We start from the raw sequence: 18,514 nt of genomic DNA on the forward strand, positions 1-18,514 counted from the left end.
CAGTTCAGTCGCTTGTTGGCATTTGTCCCTACCGCTATCCGCGACGTATTGGGGGAGGGGGGAGTGAATGGGTTTTATGTACACTGTTCAGCAATTTCCCATTGCTCTACCATGTTTCCAACAGACCACACTACATGGCTGTTCGAGTCTCCGGAGTGTCCTCGGCATTCAATCGACCCACACTGTATCATCCCCAAGTGACATCAGAGATTCCCACCCAGAAGATCAGCCCCACTTTAGACTCCTCACCTGGGATGTTAACGGTCTCTTTGAAAAAAGTAAAGACAGGGACCATCCTAAAAGCAGCAAAACATATGGCCCCAACATATTCATGCTCAGGAGACATCTAGTGAGAACCACTGCCTTTTCCTAACCCAAGCGGTGCTTTCCCAGGATTTCATGCCTGGTTCCTGCAGTGTGGCAAACTTGTTTTGCACCTCCACCAAATTTCAGATGTCAAAGACACGGAGGGACAACTAGGTAAGATATTTAGCAGTATCTGGCCAAATAAGGGATACAAATGTTTCCCTCCTATGCATCATAGCTCAGGTCACCGGGAGAAGACTTACTTAAGCTCTCTCAAGGTCTCTGGGTCCTGTGAGGCAACCTTGCTGGGGTGGGTGACTTGACACTGGATAGATACAGCGACTGGATCCTTGCCCCCACCCCAATGTGCCTGGTCTATTTTGTGGACAATCTGAACCTGACAAACGCCTGGCAACACCACTGCCCTGAAACACAAGGCTATAGCTTCTTCTCTATTGCCAATAAGAACTTCTCCCACCTTGATTACTTTCTACTTCCTACCTCAGCTGCTTCCACAATAGTGGACTTGCGCATCCTACCCAGAGGATTGTCTGATTATTCCCTAGTTGCACTTACTCGAAGACTCAGGCAGCAGCAAGGCAGACCTCGATAGCGCTTTGACGCTTGGCTGTTAAACTACACCCACAAGTCAGGTACCATTTTAACTTAGAAAGAGTTCACTACCAGTTATAAAACACAGAGACGTTCGTCTCACAGGGGGATCTCTGGGAGGCACTCAAGGCTGCGCTGAGAGGGGTGCTTCTAAGTAAGCACACCAGTATGAAACTGAACGCGAGGCGAGAGGTAGTTGAGTTTGAAATGCAACAGCCTGACTTAGAACGGGACTATGCCATATCCCCTTGACTGACCCTTCTAAGCAACAAGGTAGACACTCAGTCCATGCTTCAACAAACACGTTTGGAAGAGTCACTGCTGGGTCGCTAAGCAAAGCTGCATCTATTAGTGGAGGGACAAGACAAGCACAACTCAGCACCACCTCTGCTCACCTCCCACCATATGTATGGCAATAGGTTCCCTAATGGACAACACAGGCAACGTCATCCACAACAGACCATCCATTGTAGTGGAATTCAGGTGCTATTGTGTCCAACTCTACTCCAAGGAACTGAATTCAGAACCTGAAATGACCTCCTTTGTGACGGAGCTCTCTATGCTTCAGCCATGCAAGAACCTGGGCCCAAACAGTTTCCCAGCAGAATTCTTCAAGGCGTATTGGTCACATTTGAGGAGACCCGTGATTGAGGCTTTCAACGAGGCACTAACAATCAGTCATATGCCTCGACTTCAGCCTGGCAGACATCATAATCGTTCCTAAACCGGGTCAACTATCGACCAGATGACCCTCCTACTGTCCAGTCTTCCTCCTCAACGCAAAGATCAAGATGTGGGCTAAAGCCCTGGCCAACTGTATTGTGAAGGTTTGGACGCTCTTGTCCACCCAGATCTACTGAAATGTATGCTCAACCACGCCACAATATCAGACATGCCCAAAACACCTTGGCACGGCAGATATAAAGAGAGAAATTGCTCCTTCTGGTCGAATTCCACATGGCTTTTGACTTGGAAGATTTGTCTTTTCTTTTTGCCCTCCTTACCAAGATGATCTTTGCCCTCGCTACACTAAGTTTTTTGTAAGTTACTTTAAGGTGATCTGCATGCCCCAGTCCAAGTGGGAAATGTGACTTCCCATACAACAGGTCACCTGGCAGGGGTGTCCCCCACACACCCTCTGGCCTTAGCCCTGGGCACTGAACCACTGTTGGAGTGGGTCAGGATAGACGCAATGATTCAGGGATTTGAATGGGGTCCAGGAATCTTAGATTAAATGGTACTGTATACTGTCAACGCCCTCCTCTTTTTGTCTGACCAACAATGGTTGGACCCAGTCTTCCCTATAACCTTGGTAAGTAGCTTGCAGATGTGCACAGCATGCATTCGATACTTAGGTGTATACATTACAGAGGACAGCCAGAAGGCATGGGATGAAAACCTGCAGCATCACCTGGCTAGACTGCAGAAAAACTGACTTATGGGCCACTCATCGACTCTTGATCACGGGCAGATCTGCAATTTAGACAACGGTCGCACTTCCCAACATTCTACATTAGCTACAAAAAAATACAAAAAACAAAAAACTTTCCATATCCCATACCCAAGACCTTCTTCACTCGCCTACACGCAGCTCTGCAACACTTCTCATGGAAGGGGCAGCTACCTAGGTTTGCACTAGTAAAATGCTACAAAACAACCTTCAAGGACAGCCTGGGTACACCAGACATACAGTCATACTACAACGCTTCACACCTGGTGATACTCAATGAGTGGTGGTTTGGTAAAATAGATGCCCCAACATACTCGGAGAGACTGACCACGCAGATACTTTGAAATCAATGCACAGTTGTTTAAAGTAAAAAAATATATAATGAAAAAAAAAAAAAAGATAAGGACCATGCAAACCACTTCATAGAGGGTGTGTGCAATTGGAGGCGTTCCTCCTCCAGCACTTCCCCCAGCGACAAGGGTAGTGTTTCAGGACTAGCGAGACACTCTCAAAATGTTAGGGTGGAATAAACGCTTAATAAGGGGAAGCTCTGCTGTGGGGGGAATGCAGGCCCCGCAGATAAATGGGCTGGAGGGCTTCAAAACGCTGGAATCTCCACTTTAGGGGACATTATAATGGGGACCACCCTCAAATCATTCACTGACCTCCAAAAACAATACAACCTGCACAAAACTCAATTTTAACACATTGCACAGCTTAACCATCCACTCCAGCCCTATACCTGCGGCATAGAGGAGCTTCCAAAGTTTAGTCCTCTGGAGGTGCAGCTACTCCTTACCTTTCCTGTCCGGTAGACATTCTCAGAGAAATCACTAGTCACATATAATTCAGACTCCTTCAAGACCCTCAGGGACACATGGACACAAGATCTTTAAGAGATTGACAACAACTACTGGCGGGAGTAGCTGAGCTCCCCGAGCGAGGCAGCTAATGCAGCCCAATATCACCTCATACAATGCAAATATCGCCATTGAGTCGACCTCACATATTCTACATTGTGGCAGATGGGGGTGACTGCCTCCCCAGCCTGCCTATGCTAATCAGCTCAGAAGGGTGACTTTCTCTACTCAGTGTGGGGATGCCCAGTCCTCTTTTCTATCTGGACTGGGGTCTTGGCCTGTCTAGGTGAGTTTCTGGGGTGGCCTCTGCAAGGGATACCAATTTGATCCCACTACACATTTCAGAGAGTCTCGAGGGAAATAGATGCAAAAAAGCGTTACCGTAGGATCAGACAAGGGGTAGCTTATTGGGACATAGCGAGATACTGAGGTAGGGAGATGGTCCCGTTCCTGGTAGAGTGGAAAAAAAGGCTAGGACAGATGCATGGACAAGAAAAAAATGATTTAAGCTGCCAGAGGATGCCGACAGAAGCATGAAATGGTCTGAGGTGGGAACTAGGCCTGATACAGGAGTATCACTCTCATACCTTACATCACTCCCCTAGGAGTCCTCAACCACAAGATGCTGACATACAGGACTTGAGCAGAAGGGCCATCACACACTCTACTTCCTTGACACAGAATAGGGTTGGGGTTGTCCTCCGTCAGTCTGCCTGGAGAATAACGGGGGGGTTAATGAAACAGTCATTTTTTTCCCTTTGTGAATACTTTGGCTACTAGGATTCCCATGGAATTGATTTATATTAACTTATCTGGACAATGTACTACCAATATCACCGTTGTTGAAAAGTCATTAAATATGATATATAAAAAAAAGACAAGAATGGCTCACAGCCGTGAACCCTCATGAAATCAAACTCAACTGACCATAAGATACAAATTCTACATCCACAGAAGCCTTTACTTCAAAACTGGTATTGCTGAGAAAACCTAGCGAGTTTCCAGCTCTCACTTATCTGCAATTAAAGCACAGTTCCCAGAGCATGACTTCACAACTACTGAAAATCCATGGTACAGCCACACTGTGACAGCAATAATGCCCTGCTGATGAACATCTCAGATATCCACCCCACACCACTAAAGTGGGTACACCACGCAGTAGCAAGCCTGAAAGGACTGAGGAAATACAACAGGATCCCCTACAGTATGCATGAGCTAGATTGGCTTCCCCTCAACGCCAAATTCACTTTCGGGGTATACTGCATCATACATACTGTGTTTCCTAGCAGACAAGATTTCGAGTGTGGGACACATCACTCACACAGACCAGGATAATCGTCATGCGGGATACAAGGAAAAGCAAGAAGGAGAACAGGCCTTCCTAAAACACAATACAGGGAGTGCAGAATTATTAGGCAAGTTGTATTTTTGAGGATTAATTTTATTATTGAACAACAACCATGTTCTCAATGAACCCAAAAAACTCATTAATATCAAAGCTGAATATTTTTGGAAGTCGTTTTTAGTTTGTTTTTAGTTTTAGCTATGTTAGGGGGATATCTGTGTGTGCAGGTGACTATTACTGTGCATAATTATTAGGCAACTTAACAAAAAAAAATATATACCCATTTCAATTATTTATTATTACCAGTGAAACCAATATAACATCTCAACATTCACAAATATACATTTCTGACATTCAAAAACAAAAAAAAAAAAAATCAGTGACCAATATAGCCACCTTTCTTTGCAAGGACACTCAAAAGCCTGCCATCCATGGATTCTGTCAGTGTTTTGATCTGTTCACCATCAACATTGCGTGCAGCAGCAACCACAGCCTCCCAGACACTGTTCAGAGAGGTGTACTGTTTTCCCTCCTTGTAAATCTCACATTTGATGATGGACCACAGGTTCTCAATGGGGTTCAGATCAGGTGAACAAGGAGGCCATGTCATTAGATTTCCTTCTTTTATACCCTTTCTTGCCAGCCACGCTGTGGAGTACTTGGACGCGTGTGATGGAGCATTGTCCTGCATGAAAATCATGTTTTTCTTGAAGGATGCAGACTTCTTCCTGTACCACTGCTTGAAGAAGGTGTCTTCCAGGCAGTAGGACTGGGAGTTGAGCTTGACTCCATCCTCAACCCGAAAAGGCCCCACAAGCTCATCCTTGATGATACCAGCCCAAACCAGTACTCCACCTCCACCTTGCTGGCGTCTGAGTCGGACTGGAGATCTCTGCCCTTTACCAATCCAGCCACGGGCCCATCCATCTGGCCCATCAAGACTCACTCTCATTTCATAAGTCCATAAAACCTTAGAAAAATCAGTCTTGAGATATTTCTTGGCCCAGTCTTGACGTTTCAGCTTGTGTGTCTTGTTCAGTGGTGGTCGTCTTTCAGCCTTTCTTACCTTGGCCATGTCTCTGAGTATTGCACACCTTGTGCTTTTGGGCACTCCAGTGATGTTGCAGCTCTGAAATATGGCCAAACTGGTGGCAAGTGGCATCGTGGCAGCTGCACGCTTGACTTTTCTTAGTTCATGGGCAGTTATTTTGCGCCTTGGTTTTTCCACACGCTTCTTGCGACCCTGTTGACTATTTTGAATGAAACGCTTGATTGTTCGATGATCACGCTTCAGAAGCTTTGCAATTTTAAGAGTGCTGCATCCCTCTGCAAGATATCTCACTATTTTTGACTTTTCTGAGCCTGTCAAGTCCTTCTTTTGACCCATTTTGCCAAAGGAAAGGAAGTTGCCTAATAATTATGCACACCTGATATAGGGTGTTGATGTCATTAGACCACACCCCTTCTCATTACAGAGATGCACATCACCTAATATGCTTAATTGGTAGTAGGCTTTCGAGCCTATACAGCTTGGAGTAAGACAACATGCATAAAGAGGATGATGTGGTCAAAATACTCTTTTGCCTAATAATTCTGCACTCCCTGTATACTGTAATTACAAAGTGCTAAGGCCACGGAAAAATAATGCATGTTTTCCACTGTGGTTATACACAACATTTGAGAGAAAATAAACGCACATTGGCAGAACAAACCTACAATTGTGCCCAAAACTGAACATGTTCACGAAAGTATTTTTATTAATTTAGCATATTTACTAAGTACACTGTGGTGTCTAGGTATGTATGTGCATTTCTGGAACCCCTTGGGGTTCTAGGAAGGAATGTGTGAGAGAGAATGATAGGAGAGAAAGAGGCAGTTGTTTGGAATTGATAGTTGGGGTCTTCTCCTCTCACTTATACTTGTAATAAACACCCTTGGACAATACTCACTCTCCTTGAGTTTGTATTCAACATATTACACGTGGCGACGAGTGACAAGCAACAGACCCAGGAACGGATCTATCATCAGAAAAGGTCTGTTTCGGGAGAAAAGACCCTAATACCAGTTATCTGCGCATTGGAACATTAGTGCTTCCCCTACGGTGCCTTCCTGCATATGAGTGACTTTAACGTTTTTTTTTTTTTAAGGAGAAGAAACGAAGAAAACAACGGAGCCTTACTGTGATCGTTTGATTGCTGGTTTGTTCGTTCGCTCGAGCCGTATTCTGCGAGGCTCGTTGCATCCCACGTTCCAGGGACAGTGGCCCTGGTTACGGCAGGTTGTGGGGAAGCGCGAACAGCTGATTCTCTCCCAGTGTTGCGCATTGCTGCGTGTGCGGCGCATTTATTATTTTGAAACTCTGCACAGCTCTGACGTTCGTGAAAATAGACGATGGACTTCTTTTACGGACATTGAAGCTGCAAGTACACTTTGTGTGTGCTTGATTAGCCATATTTGGCGGCCATATTGGAAGAGTGAAACTTCTCTTGGTTTACAAAGAGAAGTTTTGAAAAGTACATATCCTTTCAGCAAATTTTGTTGATTTATTTTGTTCAAGATGCAGAATGTACCAGCACCAGCATTTTTTTTGTCTTCTCCTGGTGATACGCCTATTCCCTGGATGAAGTGGAAGAAAGTTTTCTCCCATTATGCTAGGGTTTGTGGTACATCATTAAGTGCAGAGAGGAAAACCTCTCTCCTAATGCATTGTTTGGGATCAGAAGGGCAAGAAGTATTGGAACATCTTCCGATCTTCCAGATCAAGAAGTTACAGACTTGAATGAATATGAAATTTGCATTAAAAAAATTGGACACACACTATCTCCCAAAAGTTAGTTCAGTGCTTGAGAGGTATCATTTTGGACGAAGAACACAGCATTCTGGGAAATCGGTTGAACAGTATATTACTGATTTACACAAATTGCCTCCACATGTAAATTTGGGGCATCTCTAGGAGAAAGGTTAAGAGTTCAATTGATGCTGGGAGGTGCCACTGAGAAAGCCTGGGATAGCTTGTGGCACAAGGATAATCCATCATTACAATAGTTTTTAGTTGCTGCAAAGAATTGTGAACATTCTGAGGCTTGTACCGAGGTTTTAAAGAAAGAAACATCACTAGGTACTAATGGGTCTGAAAGTATGAAGGGAGATTTTGTACAAGTTGTGGCAAAATCTAAGACCAGTAACAAAGGGGTGGTTGCTATTAAGTCTAACATGAAGTATATGCAAGGAAAGTGTTTTAGATGTGGTAATGAGAGTCACTTTGCGAATAATAAAGGATGTCCTGGATGGAAAGCTATGTGTAGGTCTTGGGAAAAAAGGGACATTTCACGAAGTGTTGCAGTTCGGTGAAAGATTCGAAGAAGTTGCAAGAGATAGAGTTTAGTGAAGATGAAAAGAACTGTGAAGAGAAGAATTATATTTTTCAAGTAAAAGGTTTTTCTTCTAATGGACCTTTGGAGCTAGTCAAAGTGAATGGATGCTTGGTCAAGATGCTTTATGACTCTGGAGCCAAAATAACACTTATTCCGAAAGCATTTTATGAGCAAAGTTTGGCTGGGAGTGTTCAAATATTTAAACCAGACTTCAAACCAAGATGTTTTGGGGGTGTTCCAATACGGCTTTTAGCATATTTTTGGGGCACTATTGAGTTCAAGGACATGATTGTGCCAGGGAAAAAATATGTTTCCATGAAGGGTGATTCTTTGATAAGCTGGCTACATCAACATGATCTCAATGTATATTTAGATCCAAATGCTGACCCTCCAGTATGCCTTAGAAGTGATTCTGTTAGAAATGTGTGTGATGTCACTTCCACCAAGCAAATAGAAGAGGAGTCAGTTACCGGTTTAGAAAGAAATATGGATACAAAATGAAAAAAAAGAGTTTCCGGAAGTGTTTGCTGGAAAGATTGGTTGTCTTAAGAATTATTCTCACCTCATAACATTGAAATCGAATGCACTCCCTAAGGTAGCTAAAGGGGGGGGGGTACCGTTATCAGTACGGAATGACATGAAGATGGAATTGGACAGATTAGTTGGTGAGGGAGTTATATAGGAAGTGGAGGCTACAGAATGGTTGGCTCCGGTAGTTATGGCATGTGAAGCTAATGGAGGGGTGAGATTGTGTGTAGACTTGAGAGAGCTCAACAAAATGGTGATTGTGGATCATTATCCCCTTCCTGATGTGGTTTTGATTAAAGTTATCTCTATGGTATATAATGGATGATGTGAGAAGAGTAAGTGTAAGGAAGAGATGAAGGGTTTTTGGCAAGTCATGAGTGAATTGTCGGTGGTGGATGGGTTGCTCATGAGGGGTACAAAATGAATTCCTCCGGTAAGTGTAAAAGAAGCGCTAATAAGACATGCCCATGTCAGTCATATGGGCATAGTCAAGACAAAGGAAAGGGTAAGAGAAGGGTATTGGTGGCCTGCTATGGATGTAAAGACTGAGATAATGGTTAGAAATGGTATTGAATGTTCAGTGTGTGATAAAGGTTTGAAGTGTAGGACGCAACCTATGGTGTTGAGGGAGCAGGCAAGTGGTCCGTGGTCAGACAAAGCAATTGATATTTTGGGACCTATAAAAGTCAGTTCTTTTGAGTGGTATGTATTGGTTTGTCTAGATATGTATTCACAGTGGCCAGAGGTAAAAATTGTGGGTTCTGGGGAGTCTAAGGTGGTTATTGAATTTTTGGAAGGTTTGTTTGAGAGAGAAGTATTTCCTACTTCTGTTCTTTCAGATAATGGTGTACAATTCACTTCAAAGGAAATGGAGAAGTTTATGAAGGAGAGAGGCGTGAGACATAAGAAGGCTGCACTTCACCATCCGGAGAGCAACGGTGTTGTAGAAAGATTTATTAAAGTCTTGAAGGAAAAAGTGTGCAGTTGGCTATATCTTCAGGTGGTAATTGGGCGGTTGCTGTGAAGGAAAAAAAGTGAGGGAATATTGTTTTACTCCACGTTCCTCTACCGGGATCTCTCCTTTTCAATTATTCAGAGGAAGGAAGCCCAACACTCAAATTCTGCTGTTGTGGGTTTTAGGGAAAAGATTGATGGTGGACAACCAAGTTGATGGAATTGGTGATTGGAAAGCAAGAGAGAGAGAACAAATGGTGCGTAGGAAGATGGTATACGATGAGAGAAAGGCAGTGAAAGAGACGGTGGCGAGTGTGGGGGATTGGGTGAAGATAAAATCACCTAGAAAAATTGGCATTTCCAAATTCAGTCAACCTTTTAAGGTGATTAAATTGTTTAAAAATGCAGTGAAGCTGGATGATCACAGGATCTGTGAGTCTTGTGGAGGCTATTGGCTTTGAAACATAAAGAGCCTGCAGACGACTACTCAAGATAAGGACATTTTCTGCACATCAACATTCAGGGAGACAGAGGAAACTTCATTGAAGGCGAGGATGCTTCTGACCTCTCCCCTTTGCTATAGGAGCCAGTGGGTGCTTCCAGGTACCATATGTAGTTGGATGGAGAGTGCCCCGTTGAAGAACTTACGGTATGGACCCTGACGTAGTCTCCAGGCTTATCCTTGTTTGTCCTGCACTAGTAGCATTGTTCCTGACGGTGCCCTTTGTTTGGTTTACACTGTCTGGCTCGTGCTGTCGAGCCTCGTCTGTCAGGCCCGTGCTGTGGAGTCTCTTTCCTTAAGTCTCTGCTTAACCATTGATACACTCTGGTGTGAGTCTTTGTCATCAGACACGTTCATTTGTTCCATGTAAGTTGTTGTATTTTCTATTCTAGTTACGATTTCTACTGCCTTTTCTAATGTTAAATTTGGTGTTGACAACAGAGTTTCTTGCACCTTCCTGCTGTTTTTTCAACAAATTGATCTCATATAATTTCATCCTTGCATGCCTTATAATCGCACGACACAGCTAAAATTCTCAAGGCGCCTACAAAACATGCAACAGATTCACCGGAAAATTGAACTCTTTTGTAAACTTTGTGTCTTTCTATAATGACAGTCTTACATGCTTTAAATCTAACATTAAGAGACTTAATAGCTGAAGAATATTCATCAATTCCTCCATCAACCTCTCCTTCCGGCCAAGGGTACAACTACTTGAGGAATGTGTTTCAAGACTTTACGGCCTTCTGGACCTAAAAAGTGTTGAAGAATGGCGAATTTCTTTTTGTGAGTAAAGGAATCACCTTCCACAGCATCAAGGTAAGCCTTTAATCCCTCTTTCCACAATTCCCAGTCTGACTCTGAAGAAGCAGGGTCCGGAGTAAAAACAGGAGGTGGTAAACTAGAGTGGTGCATTTCGTAAGAATTAGCAATTGCAATATAACATGCTTAAATTTATGAGATGGGCGTGTCATCGTTAATTGCTGGATACTTATTTCAAATCAATACAATGTATAGTACAATGTAGAATTCAAAATAACAATGATGGCGTAATGCACGTAAATGACACACCTTGTGCAATGTGGTGTGCGTGTCACCATTAACAGTTCAATTTATTCAATAGTAGCGCATTGAATGGTTGCAGAGCGCTGAGATATGCTGTGCCCCGTTTTGATTGCAGGTTGCAGTGCTGCCGCATTGAAATGCGGGATGTTGCCACAGCAACAAAGTTATACACGCACTGACGGCATGTCGGTAATGAAGAATCGCTGGCGTTATGTGGTTCTCATAGCAACGAACATTGCAGAGCGCGCAAATTACAACTTGACAAGCGCGCTCCCAGAGTTAAACGATTGCGCTCCCAAAGTTAAGCTATTGTAAGTTGGAGCAGACCGACCGCCGGAGAGCCAGAAAAAAATGTGTCCTTTCGCACCTTGGAACCGACCGACTGTGAAGAAGACCTAGAGAGCAGTGACCCCAAGAACGTGCCCCAATGAAAACGCCTCACCGTTGGAGCGGCACGCATTTGAGGGAGTATCGTCCTGGCGATACAGCTTGTCACCAATGAAAAGTCTTCGTTTTCATGTAAGTTTATTGAAACAGGACAATACAATATCGAGTCTTCTCCGCACTGCTTCCTCCAACCGTCCTTCACGCAGCCTTGCGGTTCCTCTGGCGAATCTTGTGCCTCCTGGTTCAACAGCAAGCATGAGACTCCACAGCACGGTCCTGACAGACGAGGCTCGACAGCACGAGCCAGACAGTGTAAACCAAACAAAGGGCACCGTCAGGAACAATGCTACTAGTGCAGGACAAACAAGGATAAGCCTGGAGACTACGTCAGGGTCCATACCGTAAGTTCTTCAACGGGGCACTCTCCATCCAACTACATATGGTACCTGGAAGCACCCACTGGCTCCTATAGCAAAGGGGAGAGGTCAGAAGCATCCTCGCCTTCAATGAAGTTTCCTCTGTCTCCCTGAATGTTGATGTGCAGAAAATGTCCTTATCTTGAGCAGTCGTCTGCAGGCTCTTTATGTTTCAAAGCCAATAGCCTCCACAAGACTCACAGATCCAGCTCACACTCTGCTAGAATATCACCTGTGGAGCTGAAACCCAGCTCCTTCCATCAGACTGACAAAATCCTTTCACTGGTAATCCAGCCCAGAGATACCTTTTCAAGTTCAAATCTTATCCTGGGTCTGAAAGGAGAATGGCAATCCAACCCCAGGATTCCACTCCAGGATCTTGGCTTCCTCAACAACCACTTGTGGATGCCTTGTCAGAAAAGAAGAACAGCCTTGAACCACAAACTGGCCAAAAAGGCCAGACTTTTATCATTCCCCGTGTGACAGAGTAGTCCAATCAGGGTGTCTGCTCCTTTAGCATTCTGGGTGCCTCTCCCATTCTTGGGTGTATTTCCTTCATGTTCGCTGCATGATCAGTTAGTGAAAGGAGGGTTCCATCCCCATCTCTTGATAACTGCTGGGCCTATTCCCCAGAGGGGAATTTTAATTAACTCCAAACCAGGAGGTCCTTACCATTACCCAGTAGAAAGGCAGCGGATCACCCCAGCAGAGGGAGTCTTAGCTCAATACAGATAAGAGCTAGTGCCTACCCCCAACCCACCAAGCGTCAACAAGGAACAGAGAAGGGCATGGGGAAGCTCGAATTTCCAGCAAAGCAGATACTAGATTGGCCCACTTTAAACACAATGGCTCACTACCTTCACCCAATAGACCGACTGTCTATCAATACAAACTTCCCACATATGACAAAAAAAAGAACATCTGTAATATTTTACCAGGCGATAACTGGTAGGCCATACCTAGTACAAGAGTACAGGCAGCACTGATTATTATAGATTAAGCTGCCACCACTGATAAGCCAACCACGGCCTGGGTAGAATAGGGCAGTAGCCACTCTCTTTAAAAGAGGAATGCACTATGCATGGCCCCTCAAGCTCAGATCCAAGATCTAGTGACTCAATGTAAACAGAAAGACATTCAATGGACATGCGTGATTGTCATGTTCACTGAGGTAGAGAGCAAGAAAAGGTACAGTACTTTCGAGTAACTTGCAGATCAATATAAGGCAGGGAAGCACGGTCTCCAGTCCCATGCAGAATATTTCCCGTCCCAACATAATTAGAGTTAATTTACATCAAAAATCTAAAACTAACAAATGCATTTCTTACTTAAAATATGACAATACCATAACACTTTCAAAATAATTCTGGGCTGTAAATCTTGCCACTACACGAGCCTGAGATATTTAGTTTGCTATAGCCTGGTTGTATCTGCTATGTTATGCAAACATTCATGTTGTGCATATGCTGCGGTTGAGGACGACTGACTTCTGCTGCATGTATGTAAAGCGCTGTTACTATCCAAGCGGTCAAGCCATGCACGTGTTATGTGAAGTAGGTGCCACCTTCCCGCTATTCAAAAAAGCAAAGGCCACTGTTACCACTACTCAATAGCAAGTTTTCCGAGGCACACGAGAAGCCTCGGAGCTCTGCCAGCAATCACACACGAGTCACACACACGCTGGAACCACGTGAACCCTACGTAGTCATGCAGTGTAACAGAACGCGCCCGTTACCTTCCACTTCCAACACAGAATCTCATTGATTTCCACTGCTTTGCTCTCAACTTAAACCGGCTTCAACATGGCAGGCAGACGTTTCCATTAGAGGAAGAAACATTAGCAACAACGCAACGTCACATGATCGTCACATCACGCTGAAGAACGTATGCTCGATGAGTTTCTTCGCTTTCGGTTCGACATGGAGTTGATGGGGAGGTGACAAGAAAGCAGGCTCTTGCTGACAGAGTACTGCAACCATTGGTTACTGCCAAAAACTGAAACCTGCGCGAGCGGCTTCGCATATAGGCCCGCCTACTTTTGATCTCCCGGTAAAGATGAATCTATTCTGTGTATCGCGCCCAATGGTTTCAGTTTTGAGTTCGACACTCGTGTGATCGATCTTGGCACTCACAGTAACTGCTTCGTCGTAGCAAATATTTGCAAGTAAGCTGAGCCTTCTCTGCTATTGCTATTCCGTTGTAAGCAGGGAGGCAGACTAAAACTAAAGATAAAATGGGGAGAGGAGCCTAAGTTGTCTCTCTCGCTTTTCTTCAAAAGACCTGACCCCGGGTGGAGAGTCACCATTTTTTAAGCCGATATTGCCCCTGTTTCAGTGTTAGTCAATGGGCCCCCCCCCCCCTATTGTTTTTCACTCTGTCCCTCTTTCCTTATTCAAAATGTTAGCATGTATGTACACAGTGCCGGCTTTCGTGCTGGTGGCGCCCTGTGCGACAGTCTTTTTTGGTGCCCCCACCCATGACCATTTCTCGGATTCGCTCACTACCCCCCGGCAAATGTGCCCCTTTTCTCTCCATAGCCCCCACTTTCACATACATTCATTTGTTTTAAACCACTTGCAAAGGCTGGCTTTACTAATCTACTCAGCTATCCACATAGAATATAGTTCTGTTCTGTCCTTTGCAGCAGGCATATTAACCCTCTCTGCTACTTTATGGCCAGTCAGAGCTGCTGCTAGACAAAACTCCTGTCTCTCTCTGGAGCAGGAACGTTAATTACAAGAAATATCTTGACATCTTAATTGTTTCCTAAAGGCTGGGCGCACAAGGAACTTTTCACCAGGTACTTTTAAATCGCAAGTTTCATTGCTAAACAAGGCACCCCCTGAGGTCAGTGTCCCCCAATCCACGTCAGCACCCAGTGCGGTCATTCCGTCCTAAAGCCGTCCCTGTATATACATCTATCACGTTGCTAAGCGCTGTGTCTAATAACATGATGACCGCACCTCGGTGTCATCATCCACGACATAGAAACACTTCCCACATAGGATCAAAATGAAGTTAATATAACAGTTGCAATACAAATCAAAGAGCAGGAAAAGAAAGTGGATATTTAATTGGAAGGTAATGAAGGAAGTGGGTAGGTAAGGGGAAAAAGAGTGTAAGTAATTGAGTTATTGTTTGATGGGAGTAGAAACTCTTCTTAGGCAACCACCACATTCCTTTTCAGGGTGGACAACAAAAGTCACTAAATTAACCTGTGCTTAAACCTCTGGTAGATTGGCACAAATGCAATGTCAGGCTTATGTACTGTGTTAAGTATTAATGCAGCAAACAGTCGGTAATGAAGTGAAAACACAGGATAAACTCCAACATAAATTTTTTAAAATAGAGAAAATAAAAAATATTCCAGAACCCTAATAAAAACAGTCAGCAGCACAGGAGAGATGCAGTTTCAAAGTTTTAGATAAGAATAGCACCTAAAACCTCGAAGGGGCACTCATAGTCATCTGGTTGTGCTAGATAGGGTGAAAGTCACTATTGAGGCCAATCACGATGGAGCCCTGCCAGATACAGGGTCTAGGTTAGTCCTGCTGAGAAAGTTACCATCTCAAAGCCCATCACAAAGAGTTCCATTCGCAATGGAGGAGGCCACAGTGAGCATGAAGAGCAGATGGTTGTCGCTGTAGCATGGAGAGCAGGCAGTCCGTCCCAGGTTGTGGTTGCTGTAGCGTGAAAATCTGATCAGGCGTTGCAGACGTCAATGCTGGAGCTCCATGTTGGCAGTTACTGAGGGTTTTCGTTGTGCTGATTTTGCATTGCTTGTTGCTGGCTGTCGCTGTAGTGCGAAGAGTTGGTTCACTGAACATTGCCAATTGTCGCAGGCGGCAAAGTAATTGTGCGAACTAGCCCACTCACGGGTCTCAAAAGAGCCTAAAACTTTAGCATTTCTCCTTTTCTTGAAGAGGAGTACACTCTGATGCCAGCCAAAGGCCTAAGACCAGAGAAGTCACCTCTTGGGGATCATGGACTTACTCGAGCATTTTAGTATGGGTTTGTTGGAGGTAACGATGTAGATTAGATGATAGTCTGATATGTTTTTTTGTGAAAATGTGGTGCGATGATGAATTATGATGTAATATTCCTAAATATGCAGATACACTTGATTCGTATTAAAAAAAGGAAAAATGTAAAAGAGACTAGTCATAAATTTGAGTGGTTTCAGTCTTGCTTGCATTCAAGGGCAAAATAAATGTGGAATGCTTTGTTTTCTTACCCTACTTGAAATCATGGCTGCAACCACTCCCCACAATTAAAAGGTTCAAATGAACCTCATTTTTAATAATTGTGAACTTTAAAAAGGAGATATTCTTTACATACACATAGCTCTGTATTTCGGCCTCCAAATGACGAAATTACAAGAGTGGAAAAAATCTGTTAGCAAATGCTGGCTGCTTGAAGACGCATATTATGGACAGACATTGTCATGATACAAAAATGTGTAATGTGCAAGGTAGTGTTACTGAGAGTAATAGTTTGAAGTGGTGACTCCCAAATAAAGACTAAAAGGCTACTTGTGTAGTTGAAAAACCTTAACATAACATTTTCAGGAATACGATGTGCCAGAAACATTATCAAAAAGTAAAGAAGATGAAAATGATATACCACAACATGACAGGAACACAGATTAGCATCCACTCACAAGAACAGGCATAGGCCTTCAGTGTTTTTTAGGATGCACTACAGAAACTCAGTTTAAAGTTGTGGCACTAAAAGGTTGGGTATTTGTGTAAGTCACTGAAGTTGACATAAAGGTGAGATTACATTGTGGAGATTTTCAGTAAAGACAATGTTCTAGGAAAAGTGGTAATAATAATTGATATTTACTTTTGCGTAATTTTTTTATCACTAGATAAACCCTGCATTTAGACACCACTATTAGAGAGTGAGGTACTTGGAGGGGTTGCCCATAATAAAAGGTGGGAGGGAAAAGCGCAAACTTTCCAAATCCTATTTACGGTCTGATTGAATGTGGCATAAAAAAAAAACACTTCTTTTTCTGCATTGTTAAGGGTGGCTCCAGTGGTCAAAGTCCGAGGCTGGTACTGGTTGAAGTGAGCAGAATCCTTACCAGACCAGTGTTTTCTCTTTCTCCCTCTCTCTCATCCCATTAGTCATGCCCTTGAGAGAAATCAAGTTTTATTAATAAATTAGTGTTATAGAAGTAACATATGGCTGCTAATAAATCTATAGTTTCAAAGACCTAATAGAGAAAATAACGTAGAAATGAAAATGTACACATTTGTATTGTGGTGGACATTTGTGCCTGCTATTCGTATTTTGACAACACGTTTAACATGAAAACATTGTGCATTCATAAATTAGTAAACATTAACCTGAAAGTATTATTGTTAAGTAGAAATGGTAGAAATAAAATATATTTTGAGTATTATTAGAATATGAATTAAACATCCTTATATTGAATTAAATGGATTTAATTGTTATGAATTACATGTTTAGAAAAATGAATATGCTTAAAATTGCTTTGACATAACATGAATAATATTTGAAATTAAATAATTTGCTTTGAATGTATGAATTGTAAAGTGTGCAGTAGATTTCACTAATGTATTAATATGCATTTAGGTTTCTTAACTTGACTAGGCCTCAAGATTAATTTTTGCGAGCGGCAATGGAAAATTATTGTTTATTCTGTCCCCTCTGATCTGAATTCTTTCCTTATGCAGCTAATGTAATGTTGAATGTCCTATTGTATTGAAGGCAAGATACATGTTTCATATGCAATAATGTATCAGTATTTGTTCTAGCTGTCAAATGGAACATGAAATCGGTGTTCATGTGAAAGAATATTAGTTTAGTTTATTGTGGATCGTGTGAAAGGAACGGGAAGCAGCTAATCATTAGAAAATGTAATATTCCAGCAGAAGTGTATGAAATCAAAAAAGCTAACAATGCACTTTTGTTAAGAAGATTCTTAAAAGTATAAGAACTTGGTGGTGCCATCGCTTACTATTGGATGCTGTAAGTGACGCCCAGCATGTGCCCTCCTGAAGAACCAATTAATGAATTTTGCATATTTTAATTAGTGAGGAACTTTGAAACTGAAGTTAGTTAGTCTGGAGCCTCTCTCAGAGTTAGTTCTCCTCCTGCCCTGAAGCTGTCCTGAGCGCTGTTTAAATCTGTTATCATACTCCATGGCTTGGAAAATCCACTCAACCACTCGCATTGGCGAGTTTTATTTGATCAGGTCGAGCTATTTTTAATACTTACTCCTCCCTTTAGTGAGTTGACACTGAACAGGTGTTCTGTTCAGTTGAAAAGTGGAGGGGCAATAAAGATGCATTTAAATCTTGTTATATCACATTTGCTCTGTGTTCACAGACGGAGGTCAAAAGCCAGTTTTTCTTACACTTAATTATCCTTCTGACTGCAGAGTTCCAGGTCTTTGTTAGGTGAACTGTGTGACCTTCTGCTTAGAATGTAAACTAACAGGATATAGGTGTCAGGTTTTTCCTAACACACAACCTTTAAATGACTAAGTCAATTGTGCAAACATTTCAAAATATATTTCAGTAGTTGTGAAAACCCTTTTTTAGATTTCTGTGTGATGAAAAAAATATAATAGGATGAAAACAAATCAGAATACTTTGTGTTGATGTGCATAGCATATGTTTTCTGAAAGCCAATTTTCAAAGATTGTTAATACACTATATAGTTTTATCAGTAAAGCTGCAAG

At 42.9% G+C, this 18,514-nt stretch overlaps 2 protein-coding genes across 2 annotated transcripts in view; one reads left to right on the top strand and one right to left on the bottom strand.

The window, feature by feature from the left end:
* Positions 1-13,626, bottom strand: part of FOCAD (focadhesin) — a 1,081,710-nt gene extending 1,068,084 nt beyond the window's left edge. The window contains exon 1 of the mRNA XM_069239095.1: positions 13,535-13,626. The gene's annotated coding sequence lies outside the window, so the exon portion shown is untranslated. The remainder of the gene's footprint in view (positions 1-13,534) is intronic.
* A 101-nt stretch (positions 13,627-13,727) lies between these two features.
* MLLT3 (MLLT3 super elongation complex subunit) overlaps positions 13,728-18,514 on the top strand; it is a 487,733-nt gene continuing 482,946 nt past the window's right edge. The window contains exon 1 of the mRNA XM_069239133.1: positions 13,728-13,848. The gene's annotated coding sequence lies outside the window, so the exon portion shown is untranslated. The remainder of the gene's footprint in view (positions 13,849-18,514) is intronic.

This window comes from Pleurodeles waltl, chromosome 1_2 (assembly GCF_031143425.1).
Source record: "Pleurodeles waltl isolate 20211129_DDA chromosome 1_2, aPleWal1.hap1.20221129, whole genome shotgun sequence".
Classification (NCBI taxonomy): Eukaryota; Metazoa; Chordata; class Amphibia; order Caudata; family Salamandridae; genus Pleurodeles; species Pleurodeles waltl.